At 48.9% G+C, this 16,610-nt stretch overlaps 1 long non-coding RNA gene across 3 annotated transcripts; it reads right to left on the reverse strand.

Moving 5' to 3' along the window:
• Window positions 1-373: 373 nt before the first annotated feature.
• Window positions 374-4,542, reverse strand: LOC102126650 (uncharacterized). 3 transcript variants are annotated; one of them, XR_010586116.1, is made up of 4 exons: window positions 4,364-4,542; window positions 3,913-4,012; window positions 2,763-2,879; window positions 374-1,886 (listed from the first exon to the last, which is right to left on the reverse strand). It is a non-coding gene; the product is annotated as an uncharacterized lncRNA (long non-coding RNA). The 3 variants fall into 3 exon arrangements; XR_006697382.2 differs by having other exon boundaries at window positions 374-2,879; XR_012434364.1 differs by lacking the exon at window positions 3,913-4,012 and having other exon boundaries at window positions 374-2,879.
• Between the last annotated feature and the right edge of the window lie 12,068 nt (window positions 4,543-16,610).

The following is a 16,610-nucleotide window of genomic DNA, read 5'->3' on the forward strand; positions in this document are numbered from 1 at the left end:
CACAGGTGACAGCAGACCCTCTCAGGGATGCTTTGTACAGACTGTCATGAATGAGCGATGTCACTGGAACTCCAACTTTTGCTCCCTTCCCAGCCCTCTGGGGTTCCCTGTCAGGCACAGTTTGAATTACAGTAAATTATTGGTCTTAACCCTGGCATCTGCCTGAGAGTGGGAGGCTGCAGTGCAGTGTGGCCTCACAGTTGTGTGGGAACCTTGGCCTTTCTGGTCCTTGGCCCTGCTGCAGCCTTTGGGATGGGGAGGCTGTGAGAGGCTGGTCAGGGGTCTGGGCTGTGTCACCCTCATTTCCCATCCACCTCAATGTGCCCAGGGTTTCCTGCAGAGAGCTCTGGGCAACTCAAAAACAGGCAGGTCGTAACAACAAAGACTTTACTGTGCTTTAATCAAAATCAGTGGGGGCTTTGAGGCCAAGGAAGGGGTTCTTTCCCCCAACAAGAGGCTTTCTTAGGCATTGCTGAATCTGTGCTGGAAGCTCTGGTCCCACCTTGGAGCCTTCTGCGGTGAGTAGTGCCAAGTTTCCTGACTTTTTCTGACCAGAAAATGCAACTGCCAAGAATGGCAGATGAGGGATCCAGCCTCCTGGACTCTCATTTTCTTGGTTTTCTTCAGTTCTGTGTCCTGGAGCAGATTGTGGACCCTGGAAGCAGGGCCCCAGTGCCATCTGCTTGGGCCTCAGGACTCCACCCCATTGCTGGTCTGGTGGTGAAAACCTATCCTGCAGGAGCCTGACCATTTCTGCTTCCTTGAATGGATGAGGTTGGTGGCTGGTCCGCCTGTTTCTGCCCTACCCTCACCAAGGTGGACAGCGGTAGTCTGAGCTTGGTAACATCATCAGCTTGGCCTTGCTAGGCACACATAGGCCCCGGGTATGTACGCAGTGCTCCAAGGGGGCTTGCTCTGCCTTAAGCCAAATACTAGTTCTGGCCAGGGCCACAGGGGACTCTGTCTCCTGTGTATCTTGGCTGCTGCTGGGGACCCCAAGGCACCCCTGGTGCCCCTTCCCTTTCAGGGCTCAGGTTGAGTCTGGGCTAGGGCCCTTTGGGTCTGGGAATTGTGCATTGAGAGGGGGATTCTGCCGTACAGGTTGGGACCGTGGATGCAGGGCATGCTGCTGGCTGGCCTGAGCAGTGGGAATGCCATGCTCACCCTTCCCTCCAGTGGCCTCCAAGTGTCCAGCTTCCCCATCAGTATTGACTTTCCATGTCTAAGGAGCTATCTGGGGCTTTGGGGCAGCTTGCCAGGTGCTGCCCTGGCTCCTTCTGGGCCATGCTGGTCACCGTCTGCCAAGGGTGATCTGTCAGATATAGGCACCACATGCAGGAAAGTTGTCTCTGGCCCTACCTCTGGGCTATCAGGGGTCTGGGCAGGGTCTCGTATTGGGGGCTGGGCCAGTCCTGTGGTCTTAGAGGTGTCCAGGGCAGATATGGAAGTGACAGGGGCCTAGCATGTCTGCTCCAAGCTGTACTGTGAAAACCACAGGCCTCTGAGGTCCAGGTCCATGGGGAGCTTAGAGAGGGAGTTCCAATGTAGGAATCACCAAGCACCCTGTGGTCTATCCTGAGCTGGGGATGGGCTGGCCACACTCTTTTGAGTCCCCAGGGCCCCCAGAGAGCAGCCTGCTGTCCTGGGCTCTGCAGAAGCTCCCTCATGCCTCTGGGCTTTGGCCTTGCATATAGCCTAGCTAGGCGAGGGTGAGGGAGGATGAGGCTCTTGTTTCAGGAGGGCTACACCCTCAGGAGGGCTACACCCATGGGCTGCTGGAGCTGGGCTGTGGGCCAGGGAGAACCAGCCCGTCCCCTTGGGGAGGGTCTCAATGCTAGGGGATGTCTGCAGAGACCTGAGTGCTGGGGGTACTTGCTCAGGTTTGGCTGAAAGGAAAGCAGATTTGGTCAGCTTCTCCACTGAGAACATCTTGCTTTTGCCAGGCTGGACCCCACAGACTTGGGTCCCTGCAGTCCTCAGGGTCCCCGTGTGGTCCCCCTGGTCTAACGCTGAGGACACTTCTGCAGGCTGCTGCTCCCAGAGCGAGATGTGTGTGCAGCTGTTAGGCAACCTCAAGTCACTCCAGGGGCAGCCCCCAGGGTTCGGGCTGACTCAGGCTTCCTGCCTCACACCCTTGCCCCAGGGCTGCTTAGCCTGGGCTTTAGCCCTGATTCAGAGCTCAGATGGATGGGGCCCCTTTGCCACCCAATATGGGGGCTTATCTCCACAGTGGGTGAGATACCCTCCACTCCTCTGGGGGATCTCCATGCCAGGGCTGGACTGTTACCACACTTAGCTGAGCTCTCAATTCTGGCTCTGGGCCAGGGTTTCACATATGCCCTCTCCCTAAATCTTCTTAGGGTCTGACACTGATTTTAGGCCCTTGGAGGGGTGCTCAGGAGTGAAGGCCCCACTGCTCTCCAGGGCTGCTGGTACTCACAGGTGTGGTTGTGGGCTTGCACAGATGGATCTGAGCCCTCCAGTGTCCTTCTGGGGCTTTCAGGAGTGAGAGCAGGAGGCTACATGGGAGGGGCTTGGAAGAGTCTTGCTCACGTCTCATTGTCTCCGAGGCATGTCCAGTAAACCCAAGGTCAGCTTTTGCCCTAGGCTCAGTCAGCCTGTTTTCAGAAGCTTCTTAGAGGAGGAGAGAGAGAAAGGGCTGGAGGAAAGGCCCAGGGAACAGGGCTGGTGAGGTCTAGGCACTTCCCACTATTTACTGCCCCACAGGGTGACGCAGGAGGAAACTTGGTTCTGAAGCCCGCCTGGGTGTGCAGGTCACAGTGCATGCTTCTCAGTTCCCCCACGGAGGCCTCAGGGCGCCTCATCACCATGTCCTCCTCCAGGGCCCAGGCCTAGGACAGTGTGTCCTGAAGGAACTCCTGCAGGCCAAACAGGAACAGCTTCAGGGGGTGTTCCAGGAACAGGGTGACTATCAGGCTGGGAAGGGTCTGTGGGAGAGTCAGTTTCTGCACCTTGTTCCCGCTCCAGGCACCCTCCACTGGGCAGTGCTGGATCCTACTGTGGCTGCCCCAGGGGTCCAGATGTTCACAGAGAATCACAGCTGGAGGAAGGCCTGGGCAGGGAAGTGCTCACCACACTCCTGCCTTTCATCTAGGTTGTGTCAGGAGTGGGTTTGGTACCTGGGTCCACTCCCTGCCCAGCCAACCAGGCCTGGTCTGGCCCTACCTCCGGGCTGGAGCAGAGAGCCATGAGGACAGTGTGGATGCTGGTCTCAGGTCATCACACACCAGAAGCCAGGGATCTGTCCTGCATGCTCCTTCTGGGCACCATTGGTGGATAGGATCCAGGGTCTGTCCTGCATGCTCCTTCTGGGCACCATTGGCCACCCAGGGACTTAATTCTGTGTGCTGTGAAGGCCATGCATACCATAGTTGTCACCACGCACTCACCTTCCAGGAGGTAGACATCCCAGAGCCTCAGGATGAGCATGAAGGAAGTCTGCGGGAACAGCAGGTATGGGAGGACCTGGCCTTTCCAGCCTCGGGGCTGGTGGCTTGAGCAGGGCCCACTGTAGCCTCAGTCTGGACTTCCTGAGGCTCCCTCTGCTTGGGAAGAGACCCACCCTAGCTTCCATAAGGCTGGGTCAGACAAGGTTCGGCGGCTCTTCATGGGGATGGACTCATCTCAGCAGAAATGTGGCTCCCAGAATAAGGGATTTCCTTAGGGCTCGTGGTTTCCCTGGCTCCTCCGGCTCTTCCAAGACGGGTCCTGGCCCAGTCCGCCCAGAAATCCCTGGTTTCTGGTGTGTGATGCTTCCATCAGGCAGGTCCTGGCTTGTGTGCCCTGCAGAGACCTGCCTGTGCCTCCTGTGGGGTGAGGGTGAGCTGGGTCCTCCTGGGGAAGCCAGAGCCCTGGGCTGGGAGAGCTGAGCACTGTAGGGAAAGAAGATACCTGGCCTGGGGTCTCCCTATGCCTCCTTATCCCATCGATGAAGCACCATAGAAACCAGTTTAAGGTGGAAAGCTGGATGCACAACCCACCCTTCCTTGTCCTGATAGAAGGAGTGTTCACTGCCCCCTGGGCTTCTGTGAAAACCTCTGTATTCCAGGGCCCACTGCAGACCCTTCCCCAAGAGGCAGAACAGTGGTGGCTGGGGTTTCCGCCAACACCTCCCCACGGCATGGGTCCCCAGTGGACGTACTTCCCTTAGCCCTGGCTCAGCCTGGTCCCAGTGCCTCTGTCCCCTCCAGGTAAGGAAAAGGAGGCCAAACTTTGAATCCATTGAAAACCAGGTCAAGCCCTGACTGGAAGTTGGCCTCTCACCAGCCCCAGGCTTCCGCTGTCCCTCTAACCCCATGGGACCCAGGGCCTCTGGGGAAGAGCTGAGGGACTGTCCACTCACCATGTGCTTCATAAGCTCTTGGAGCACTTTTAGCAAAACTTGCTCTTGATGGGCTTGGAGACTCTGGAAGTTAGAACATCTTGGGATGTAGACTCCTGAGAGGCTCCTGGAGCCCCAAGAAATCAGAGCCTACTCCTGAGATGTGGAGCCATCAGGCTGGGTAGTGGCAGTTGGGCAGTGGCAGTTGGGCAGTGGCAGTTGGGCAGTGGCGGTTGGGCAGTGGTGGTTGGGCAGTGGTGGTTGCTTCCAGACTCCAAGGCCTTTCACTCTCCCATCCAGTGACCCCATCGTGTGGTCTTGGCCAGGAGAGGAGGGGCGATGGGAATGTCCCCTGGGGCCTGGCTGGAGGCACTGCTTAGCGGCTTCCTGGGCCATGGTTTCAGAAGGGCAGGCCTGCCTTTAAAGCAGTGAGGACAGGTGGGAGCTGGTGGGGTGGCCAGGGGTGCTGGAGGATGTGTGGCCTTCTCCTGGATGTGGGGTCAGGGCAGGGGACACAGGACAGAGAGAAGCTGTCATCTGGGCTTGGTCTAGCCATGGGCAGGGTGGGTGGTTGGGAGGGTGGCCAGCTGGGAAGCTGAAGGACCAGCAGGGTGATAAGAGTCCCCTGCATAAGGTCAGGGCCAGAGGGCTGTGGCACCAGGATGCAGAAGGTGGTCACGGGGCAGCTGTGATCCCGTTTGCTGATGGGGACAAGAGGCATCTGACTTGGGGTGTGGGGTCTCTGACCAGTCACAGGCTCCTGTGGGACTCTCAGCAGGGGATATCCTGGAGGCTCAAAATGAGTAGGGGACAGAAGGTGCCTTGTCTGTAAGTCACAATTACCCAGTCAATGTGGCCATCCCCTGTCCTGGCTGTGTGATGCCTTGTGGGTAGCTGTCCACTGTGGGCTAATGTCACATGGGAGGACTGTGTCACCTGAGAGGACAGAGTTCACCTGGGAGAGTACCATGCTTGGCAAGCCTCTCATTGGCCAGCAGCTGGGCCAGCACCCAGATGTCTCCTCATTCTGGAACATGAGCAAGATAGTGGCTCATGCCATGATATGGCTCATGCCCCTGCAGTAGCCTACCTCCGGCAAGAGCCAAAGTCATAATGGAAGGGCTTCACGAAGGCTGACGTCACCTTGGACGGTCAAGGTCCCTTGAGATGGCTAATGTCACCTGAGCACACTATGTCACCAAGAGGGCAGAGGTTACCTGGAAAGGCAGAAGTCTCCTGGAAAAGCTGAGGTCACCGGAGGAAACAGGTCACTTGGAAGGGAAGAGGTCACTTGGGAGATGTAATATCCCCTGGGAGGACTAATGTCACCTGAGAGGGCAGAGATCATCTAGGAAAGCAGAGGTCCCCTGGAAGACCTGAGTTCACCAGGGAGGGCAGAGATAACCAGGGAGAACTAATGTCACTTAGGAGGGCTGAGGTCACCTGAAAAGACTGAAGTCATCTGTAAAGGCAGAGGTCACCTGGGAGAGCTGAGGTAACCTAGGAGGGCACAGGTCACTTGAGAGGGGAGAACTAATGTCACCCAGGAGGGCAGAAGTCACCTGAGAAGGCAGAGATCACCGGGGAGGCCTGCCACAGGTCCCAGGGAATTTAGGGTGCAGCTTCCATGCCCCTCTCCTGACGCCGTGCTTCACTTGAGCCAGTCATGGACATCGCAGTTGACAAGGAGCTACTGAAGCGACTCCTACTTCATCCAAACTCATGTGTGGCCAGAAAGGGCATAGGTGAAGGCCGTTAAGACCACCCTGACCCCAACTGCAGATGCTAAGCTGGGGAGGCCACTGTGCCGGGCTCAGGGCAACACCCTTGAACTGAATCCCCATGAAGGCTGGTTGTGGGTGCTGACCACTGCACATAGGGGCCTGGGATGGCTCACAGGCTGCTGGGCACAGAAAGACAGCTAGGTCCAGACCCTGCATGGGCAGCCCATGGAGTCTGCTCTGCAGCTCTTCCTGCCAGGAATGGTCTAGAAAGTGGGGGCTGGAGAGTGGGAGCAGCCATCTCAGTAAATCCTTCCCTGTCTGCTGTGCTGTTCAGGGCTCAGGTGAAGGGGAACTGTGATTCCAAAGCCTTAAGAAGATGGCTTCTTCAGGATCCAAACTCACTTTATGACAAAAGAAATGTCCATTAGGCACTTCACCAACTTGTAAAATATTCTGAGAGCAACAATCTGCAACAATGCAAAGCTTGTGGGGATTGAAGTGGGAAAGGAAAATAAAACGCAGGACTCCAATTCACTATGCCAAAAGGAAGAAAATTAAGCTGAAAGCTGAGTCACGCAAAGAACTGTCTTTCCTTTTGTTCCTCAGGAGATAGGTACAGATAGAAGGTTAAATAGCTCCTTAGGTAGCTACTCTTATATTCACCTTATGTAAAGGGCCAATTACTGAGTGTGAGATGAATACGTAATTGACTGTTTTCCTACCTGCCCCTTTTCTCTTGCAACATGTGGAAAACCACACCCTCTTTCCCCTCCAGCCCACTTCTCTCCTTTATATATTGAGGCCTCACAATCATCTTTGAGAAAGGCACATCTACCTGTTTCCTGGGTGTGTCCTTAACCTTGGCAAAATGAAAATTCTAAACGGATTGAGACCTATCTTACATACTTTTTCGTTTACAAGTTGGCAACCAATGGAAGAGACTCTGAGTGAAGGTGGCCTTGACCTTTGACAAATCTATTAGTGCTTGCTACCAGTTTGAACTATCTTTATTTTTATTTTATTTGTTTTAATTTTGACTCACTCTGTCACCCAGGCTGAAGTGCAGTGGCACGATCACTGCTCACTGTAGCCTCTGTCAGGCCTCTGAGCCCAAACTAAGCCATCACGTCCCCAGTAACCTGCACGTATACAGCCAGATGGCCTGAAGCAACTGAAGATCCACAGAAGTGAAAATAGCTTAACTGATGACATTCCACCATTGTGATTTGATCACCCTAACTGATCAATGTTCTTTATAATCTCCCCCACTCTTAAGAAGTTTCTTTGTAATTCTCCCCACCCTTGAGAATATACTTTGTGAGATCCACCCCCTGCCTCTAAAACATTGCTCTTATCTCCACCGCCTATCCCCAAACCTGTAAGAATTCATGATAACCCCACCCCTTTGCTGACTCTCTTTTCAGACTCAGCCCGCCTGCACCCAGGTGAAATAAACAGCCATACTGCTCACACAAAGCCTGTTTGGTGATCTCTTCACACAGACACGTGAAACAGCCTCCACATCCCGGGCTCAGGTGATCCTTCCACCTCAGCTTCCTGAGCAGCTGGGACTACAGGCTTGTGCCACCACACTTGGCTAATTTTTGTAATTTTCATAGAGACAGGGTTTTGCCTTGTTGCCCAGGCTGGTCTTGAACTCCTGGGCTCAAGCAATACTCTTGCCTTGCAAGGCCTCCCAAAGTGCAGGGATTACAGGCGTGAACCACCATGTCTGGCCTTGAGCTATCTTTATTGTTCAGACTGTTACAATAGGTAATTAGTCAGACATGAACAGGGCAGGAGAGGGGACCTGGACCAGGACTGTCAGGCAACCATCAGATGACGGTCACGAGGTTGTTAAACTGCCTCTTGAAAAAAATAATTGGTTGCAGCTGGTGCCAGGGAAAGGCAGCCTCCCAACAGAAACACCTCAAGTTGGTCATCAGCAGCTTCCCAATAAGATCTCAGGAGCTGGGCTAGTGGACGTAAGCATGTGCACTAACAGGCAAAATGGCAGAGTTGAACCAGTATATAACCTTTCTCCAGAAACACTCGGCTGGTAAGGGAAGAATGCCTTAAGTGAGCATGTGTACAAATTTGGTAAATACAATGTGCATGTTGCCCCTTCCAAGTGCTGGCAGGCCACCGTGCACGTGGACAACCCACCCCAAGGGAAGAATCAAGGGAGAAGGGATGCAAAACCCCCCGCTCCAAGAGGCATGCCAATGTCTAAACCCAAGTCAAAGATCAAACCATGAACCTGATCTCTCCAGTCACCCACTCGCCCTCTTTCAAGCGGACTTTGCTTTCTTCAGTTCCTGCTCTAAAGCTTTTTAATAAACTTTCACTGTTGGCTCTAAAACTTGCCTCAATCTTTCACTCTGCCCTACGCCCCTCAGTCGAATTCATTCTTCTGAGAAGGCAAGAATTGAGACTGCTGCAGACCTGTAGGGATTTGCTGCCAGTAACAAAACCAATAGGACAATTTGCTGAGGCCTGGGAGGTACCATCTCCACAGAATCCCTGATTTCTCAAAATAATGTTGAGATCGAAGGTTTATTTTGCTGTATAACTCCTTTTCCGGAGTTTTACTTGCATCCAACAAAGAAGATGAGTTTTTCTGGATCCATGATAATGGAAAGCAGGCAACTCCTTTCTGGAGTTTCAGCTTGCTTCCAACAGGGAAGATGAGTTTTGAGTTTTTTTCCTGCTTCTAGGATGACAGAGAGCAGTCTTTGACCTGGGCCGTGTTCCTACATAAGTAGCTGAAATGGGGTTTGTCTTGGAAATTCTCCTTAATGACTAAAAGTTAAAATTAACTACCAGCTGGTCTTGATTTCTCCTTACCATTAGAGTGCTCAGTAGTCTTACAAATTGTGCAATCATTTGTTTTGCTTAACTTTTTTTTCTTGTTTATTTGTTTGGTTCTGTTTTTGTTGTTTTAGTCTTTTTTCCATTGGGTTTGACCACTCTACTTGACTTGGTCAAATCTGAAGGAAAGTTCTAAATTATGGGGAAAAAGACCTCTGAATTGGCTAAATTCCTGAAGTTGGGGAAAAAAAAAAAAAAAGAAAGAAAGAAAAATCAGCCATCAAAACAAGAAAGTATTCAATTACCTGAAGGGCTTTATTTACATAGCAAAACAACCCTTTGCTAGCCAAGCCAAACTGAAAGAGCAGTAGTGGTTGCCCCATGCTGTAGTTCAGTAGCTAAGGTTCTGCCCTTTTTCCACCACGGCAGCCTGGGTTGGTTTCCTAAATAAAGTCCTTTCTGGTTTGATATTTGTATTACATTTGAAATATTAGAAGTTTGTCCCATCTAAACCATGGTAATGTAACCAAAATGCAGGTTAGTTGCTTGTTGCTTGCAGAGTCCAATTAACAAAAGTGAAGTCTGTTATAAAGAAAGTAATTTATTTCCAAAACTAGCTTAGGGGAAGAAATGCAGGTGTCCTCCATATGACTTCACTTTTTAAAGGCAGGGGGGGAAGTGAGCAAGGGTGGTGGCCGGGGGTCCATGCTAGCTCTTGTGCCTTATCTACTGGGCAATCAGCATGTGACTGCTGGCACCTTCATGGGCAGGCTGTTATCTCTTGAGATAATCCCCTAAAGAGTGAGAGTTCCATAGTGGGCATGTTTGGTTTATAAATCAACTGTTAATTCTCAAGTTGACTTTCCAGTTTGAGCATGTAGTTAGATGAACTTGCACTGTAGGGAGAGTCCGGTAATGGGGAGGTAAAAGGCTATATTTGTATTCCTAAACGCCTAAGTAGGAAGTGGGGAACTGAAGGAACAAGAAAAGGAGGGAGAAAAAAAAAATTGATGTCTCAGGAAAATGGGTGTACTTGGTTACAGTAAAGAGATTTTAAAGGATTTTTAAAACACAGTGGTTAAAAGTCAGCTTGATTAAATGCTAATATCATATATAAGGTGTCAAAATTTGGCATGAGGGTTATAAAGTTATAAATGTAACTCAAAAGATAATTATCCTTGTGTAATTTTTTTTGATAAATAAGTCATTTATCCTGAGTTATTGGCAAAAAATTCATTTATTTAACCTTAAGCTTCTTACTTAGGTAAACACCTGAAATTCACAGGCTATATAAATGATTAACAGAAAAATACCTTTAAATAATGATTATTACAGTTTTCATAAGTAATCTAGGTAAACTATTAAAAATAAGTTAATTAGATAAATGTAATAGAAGAAATGCTTGTAAATAAACATAATATAATTTAGAATCTAAAGTTACATTACGTAACAGGCATTAAATGTCTGGGTTATTCACAATTTAAAAAATTATAGAAAAACATTTTGCTAAGAACATGTTCTTATTTAAAGGAAAATAATTTTTGTTGAATTCAAAGGTTATTTAAAGGTTATGAAACAAGATAAAAGGAACCACTAAATAAGAGAGACATAAAGAAAGTTAAAAATCTGAAGAACTATTTTTGGTAAGAAAGGTTAAAAGGAAAATTTTATATGAGAAAAAAATCTTGCATAGTAAATGTTTGTTCTAAAATAAAATGGCTGGGTGCAAATGGCTCATGCATGTAATCCTAGCACTTTGTAAGGCTAAGGTGAGCAGATTGCTTGAGCCTGGGAGTTCTAGACCAGCCTGGGCAACATGGTAAAACCCTCTCTATACAAAATACACAGAAAATTAACTGAGCATGCTGGTGCACATCTATAGTCCCAGCTACCCGGGAGGTTGGAATGGGAGGATTGCTTGAGCCTGGGTGGGTCAAGGCTGCAGTGAGCTGTGATCATGCCACTACACCCCAGCCTGGGTGACAGAGAGAGAGACCTTGTCTCAAGGAAACAACAACAGCAACAACAACAACAACAACAAAAAAGAAATCTTAAAAAAAAGAAAAAGAAGATAAAATGACTGGTTATTTAGGAAAGAAGGATGTTTAGGATAAAACAGGAAGTCTAGGCATGTCATAAATGGCTTGTGTAGGTCATAGTAAGGTTTGTAAAAAGAGACTATGAGAAAAGAATTTATTTGATCAAGTTGGCTATAATTAAAAGGAAATTAGTCTTTCTAGAGATTGTGCTTTGATATTAAAAATACGCTAACCCACTCAAGAATGGGCTAGAAGAGCAAAGTTTTCTTAAGATATTAATTTACTCTAAATTTACCCCAGATTTCAACTTTTATTGAATCTCACTGTTTTCACCTTTCTCTCCCCTTCAAGAAGTCCTGAGATAATAGCTCTCTCCAACTTTCTTGTCAGTTTCTATAATTTTTTTCCTCAGGTTCTAACTGCTACTGTGACATGAGGCTAAAAGTGTTTTATCTTAAAGATCTAAAGGAAATATTTTCTTCCAATATAGCGGTCTGTGCTCTTGGCTTGAAGTTGTTCTATGAAACTGAAAATTTTAACTTATGACCCAAGACACACCCTTCCTATATCTAACTCATTCAAGTACCATTTTCATTAGTTTTGACTTGAAGGCTATCTAAATGGACTTTCCATAGGGAAAAGCAATCACTGCAGAAGGTCTTTTATTTATTTTTTGCCTTTTGGCAACTGGCCTAACAAACAGATTTTATATTTTATTGAAACAATTCCTATGGCATTGTTATTAAGTTTTTTATTTGCCTAGGAAAATTGAGATTTCAAAAATTAAAGTTATTAACATTCCATATAATGTTCTGTATTGCTTTTAAAGTCCTTGTTCTGTTGAGTTACAGGGCTTTGACTCCTGCATCTAAGAAGGACACCAAGTCCTGCTAAATCTTAAACACTGAAAGCTTCTAAAACCTTATCTTCAGAACCGGGAGAAGATGATAATCAAAAGAAACTGCACTCATAAGACACAGCGCCAGAAATTGGAACTATTTTACCTCTCAAAGTCCAGGGGCTATTGTGGAAGATGTGGGTGCCTGAGATTGTAAGGGCCTATTTTGAAAGATAAAATTGGTTCAGAGTTTCTCTATAAACATTAGTATCAAAGCCTCACTGATGCGAGACTAGCCTCTGAGCCCCTGTGTCAGACTAGCAAGGTTTTCTTGAAGTATTAACCTACTTTTTCATTAAAAAATTATAAAATGTTATAAAAAGGTTTATGGAAATTATATATTATGGTCAAGATGATTAAAATTTAATAGATTTGTTTGTAAGATTTGAGAGACAGAGTTCACTGGCCTCGTGCTATCTTTATTAGGGCTTATTGTTTGGGAAATTAAGTCTCCTCTCTCAAAGAGTAATGTTTTTGCCTTTTGCGTTTTTTTTTTTTTTTTTTTTGAAATCTTTGAGTTTCCTCTTTGGCTAAATGAATGATTTATTTTACAATGACCAATGACCTATGATCCTATTTTGTGATATCAGGTATTTTAAAGTTTTGATATTTGACTTTTTCAAAATTAAATTCTAAATTCAGTCCTTTTGACTTCATTAATTTTTTTGATATTAGGTCCCCTTAAGTCCAAAAGACACATATTTGGCTTATTTGGTATAACACAATCATTAGATATTAATTTCACATTTGACAATACTTACTGTATAATTTTATTATACCAAATAAGTACAACCTAATAATCTATACTTATAATTTATATTTATAGATTTAACCTGTAATTTTATTATACCAAAGAAGTATAACTTAATTTTGTGGGATGCACCCATTCCTCTGAATTCCTCCATCTCCCCTGGGACCTGTGTTGAAGGTCATCTCAGTAGCTTCTAGGTTTTAGTGATAATGAATAAAGCAGTGAATGTGACATGTAGGTTTTAGTTGGACATAAATTTTCAAGTCAGCTAGGTCAATGTCTATGACACTTATGGTCATGTGGTACAAGTACATTTAGCTTTGTGAGCAATTTCCCAACTGTCTTCCAAGGAGGCTGTACCATTTTGCATTCAGCAGTAGCAGCATTTTGCAGCAGCGATGGACAGAGTTCTGCGGCTCCACCTCCTCCATGGTGTTTGGTGTTGTCAGTGTTGCCTGTGAAGTCTGAGCCCCTCTCGTGGGTCTCTACCCCAGGTACTTGTGGGTTATGGAGAGAACTTTTCACCATGCAGCATGATTTTGTTTGCTACTGCTTGTTTCCTCAGTAGCCACGTGGATTCTGGACCCACATGCCCCAGCTTGGCCCATGGTTTGGAGCTCAGTAGATGCTCGGTGATGCTGACTGCTCCCTGGCCAGGAGATCCCTTGGGGGACTGTGCCACCTCCTATCTTGGACTCCTGCATGGAATGCCCCTATTCCTCTGAATTCCTCCATCTCCCCTGGGACCCTCCATCCCCCATAGGTCTTACCTGACTCTGTAGCGCTCCTAAAACATGACATGGTGTCTGAAGGTGCAGTTCATGTCCAGGTCAATCTGGTTTATTTTCACTGAGGACATCTTGCCCTGCTCCTTTATTTTCTTTAGGGCAAGGCTGAGGAAGGAACCAGCCTCAGAACAGACAAAAGGCTCACTATTACAAACAGCAATCATAAAACATTCAGCACTTCTGGAAGGAAAGGAGATTTTTTTTTTTTTCCCAGAAATATCCTTCTTTACCTTATTTCCAAAGCCACGGAGGGTCACCAGAGCCCAGTTCACTTGTGGTTCCCATGCCATCGTCTGTGCCTAGGATATGGGACTGACTATCACCCAGGCTTGACTTTTCCTCTAGCTAGAGACCTGGGCTGCTGACACGGCCTGGCCTGTTTGTTCTGCTCTAGCTGAGTGTGGAAGGACCATACCTGGTACTTACTTGGGTTTTCAGCCTTCACCTTCTTGATATCCAGCAGGAATGACCATGCCTGACTGCACATCTGCAGGGGGGTTCCCTTGTAGGCCAGCTGAGACATCTATGGACAGAAGAAGTCTTTGATGAGAAGGTCCGGGAAGGATCAAAACCTGAGGATTCTGGAAGATTCCCAGAATCCCCAGCTTTTGGCTCCATGGTTCATCTGGAGAGGTTGTGCCTATCTAGGACCCGGCCTCCTCTCCCAAGGTTAAAGAGTGGGTGAGCACTCAGGGTTGTGAATTCTGATCTGGACCTATTTCTTCCTTCAAGACATCAGGAGGTGTCCCTAACCCTCATTTAGGGATGGCCCAGGCCCTGGCATCAGATTCTCTCCCAGCAGAGTGACTCTGTTAAAGATGGGAAGAAAAGCTGGGGATCAGGCCTGCTGTCCTCTAGGTGATAACAGCATGCTGTCTGCTCTCTGAGAGGCAGGCAGGGCCAGCCAACAGTAATGGATTCTTATCACCCCAACTCTGTGGAGAGTGGTCACGGGGGCCCTCAGTCTCCGTGTCACGTTCCTGCTGTTCCTATATTTATTCCAGCTGTTAAACATTGTTAGCCATTTATCTGTATGTCTGATCTCCTGATGTTTATTCTGTAAAACAAGATGATAGAGTTAGTAGACCTGCCATGCTTCCTGGAGTGGCCCTTTGATGCTGGGTCTTGTGCTCAGGGTTCCTGATGGGACAGAACTGGAATGACCCAGAAAAGGGAAGACTCTGGGGCTGAGATACTCTGACCGAGTGGGCGCCAGTGGCCTGGACTTGTGACCTCAGGACACACATCCTTCAGGCCATAGACACTCTGGGCTTTGGTCAGGTCTCAGCCTCCAGGTGGGGTCCCGGCACAAGTAAGCAGCAGCCCCTGAGCCACTATTGTGGTTCTCAGTGCTGGGCAGGGACAGAGTCTTGAGGTCAGGTCCAGCAGGAACTGTGGGTCCTCCCAGTGGTGGCATGTCACTCCCACTCACCACCACCCATGCCTACAGGCCACCCCCTCTGCCTCACTGACCATCAGCCAGGTCTCTTATTTATGGACCGGCTTCTCATACATCAGGAACAAGCTCTTACTTTTGTCTCCAGGGCACTGATGGGGACAGCTGTGTCTCACTGTAAAGCAACTGTGGGAGAGTGAGCCCCAGGGAAGGACCAGCCCCACCCTCATCTACCCCAGGTATCAGTCCAGGAGGCCACATAGGAAAGGGAAGAGGGTCTTTCTATGGGCTCACCCGCAGGAGGGCCTAGGACTCGGGAGCAGAGGGAGCACAAGGCCAGGCAGGGGCTGCTGGGGGCCCAATGGGTGTCAGGCTACCTAATGGGGCTGTCTCTCCTGGGCTGGAGGCAGCATACTCTGCATGGGCTGAGAAAGTCCAGTCCTCAGACGGGACAGTACTGCCCGGGGTGGGTGGCTGGGCCCTGCCATTAGTCTGCCACTGCAGGCTCCAAGGAACAGGGCCAGCCCCTCAGGCTGCCCCTTCCTCTCATGCTGACTTGGAGATCATGCTGCTCAGAGCCCAGGAACCTGGCCCAGCCCCAACTCGTCCCACCTGCTCTCCAGCGTTCTCTTGATGTGCCACTCAGCTCTGGTAACGCTGACTTAGGCTGGACCTGTAGGGGAGCTGGGGAGGAGTTCCGACCCTGGGATGGAGATTGGGCTGAGCCAAGGACATATGTCCTGCTTCAGAGGAACTTTTCCAAAAATAAAACCCATCCCTGAGACGAGATTGGTTGCTGAGAACAAGCCCTAGCCCTGGCATAAACAGGCCTTAAAGCAACTGGCCATAAACAGGATCTCTGCAGCAATGTGACATGCTTGTGATGGCTATCATGCACACTGCTAGAAGTTTTTTGTTTATTGGAGCAGGGCAAGGAAAACCCGGCCTGCCCAGAGTGGAAAACTGCTCAAACCACAAGCAATAGCAGGAACGGCCTGTGCCTTAACAACATGCTTTTACTGCAGACATCAGCCAGGGCCTGTTTCTCTGCTCCTCGCTAGGAATGCTTTGTTTCCCATAAGGAATGCTTTTAGCTAATCTATAATCTATAGAAGCAATGCTTATCACTGGCTTACTGTCAATAAATATGTGGGTCAAACTCCATTCGTGGCTCTCAGCTCTGAATGCTGTCAGCCCCTGATCCCCACTCTACACTCTATTTCTGTGTCTGTGTCTTTAATCCCTCTAGCGCCGCTGGGAGCTGGTCTCAGCAATTGGTTGGGAGGACAGAAGACTGACTCACTGTGGAATCTCGAGCTGACTGATGACCTTGTAGATGTAAACATCTTCATCTCCTGTGTCCACTGGTGCCCTGGATCAGCAACCTGCAAGGCAGAGGGAGAGAGGGTGAGGGGGGCCAAAATGAAAGTTGTCGGGTATGGGGGTGTGGGCAGCCCCTCCTTGCCCAGCATCCTGAGGGACTCCAGGACCATCGGACCAGGGAACAGAGGGAGAGGTGAGACCCCGCCTCCCCGGAGGGAGCAGACTGACCTGTGTCTGCTTGTGCTTGACAATGATGTCCCTTTACTCCTGGGCGAGCAGATATCCATGTCTTTGTCCATATCCACCCTATAAGACAAAATACTCCCAAAATTACATGGCACCTGAGAGCTTCAGAGAACACCCTGTACGTCTGCTCCCAGATGCCATCTGGGTGAGTCTTATTTCACCAACACCCCCAGGAAAATGGGACCAAGCGAAATGACCCCACCTCTGCCAGGATTTCTGGAGTCCCTGTGCCTGACCAGAGGCGGGCTCTTTCCTGAGGACTTTAAAACAAGGGGACCTAGACAGCAAGGCT

Source organism: Macaca fascicularis, chromosome 4 (genome assembly GCF_037993035.2).
Source record: "Macaca fascicularis isolate 582-1 chromosome 4, T2T-MFA8v1.1".
NCBI classification, from domain to species: domain Eukaryota; kingdom Metazoa; phylum Chordata; class Mammalia; order Primates; family Cercopithecidae; genus Macaca; species Macaca fascicularis.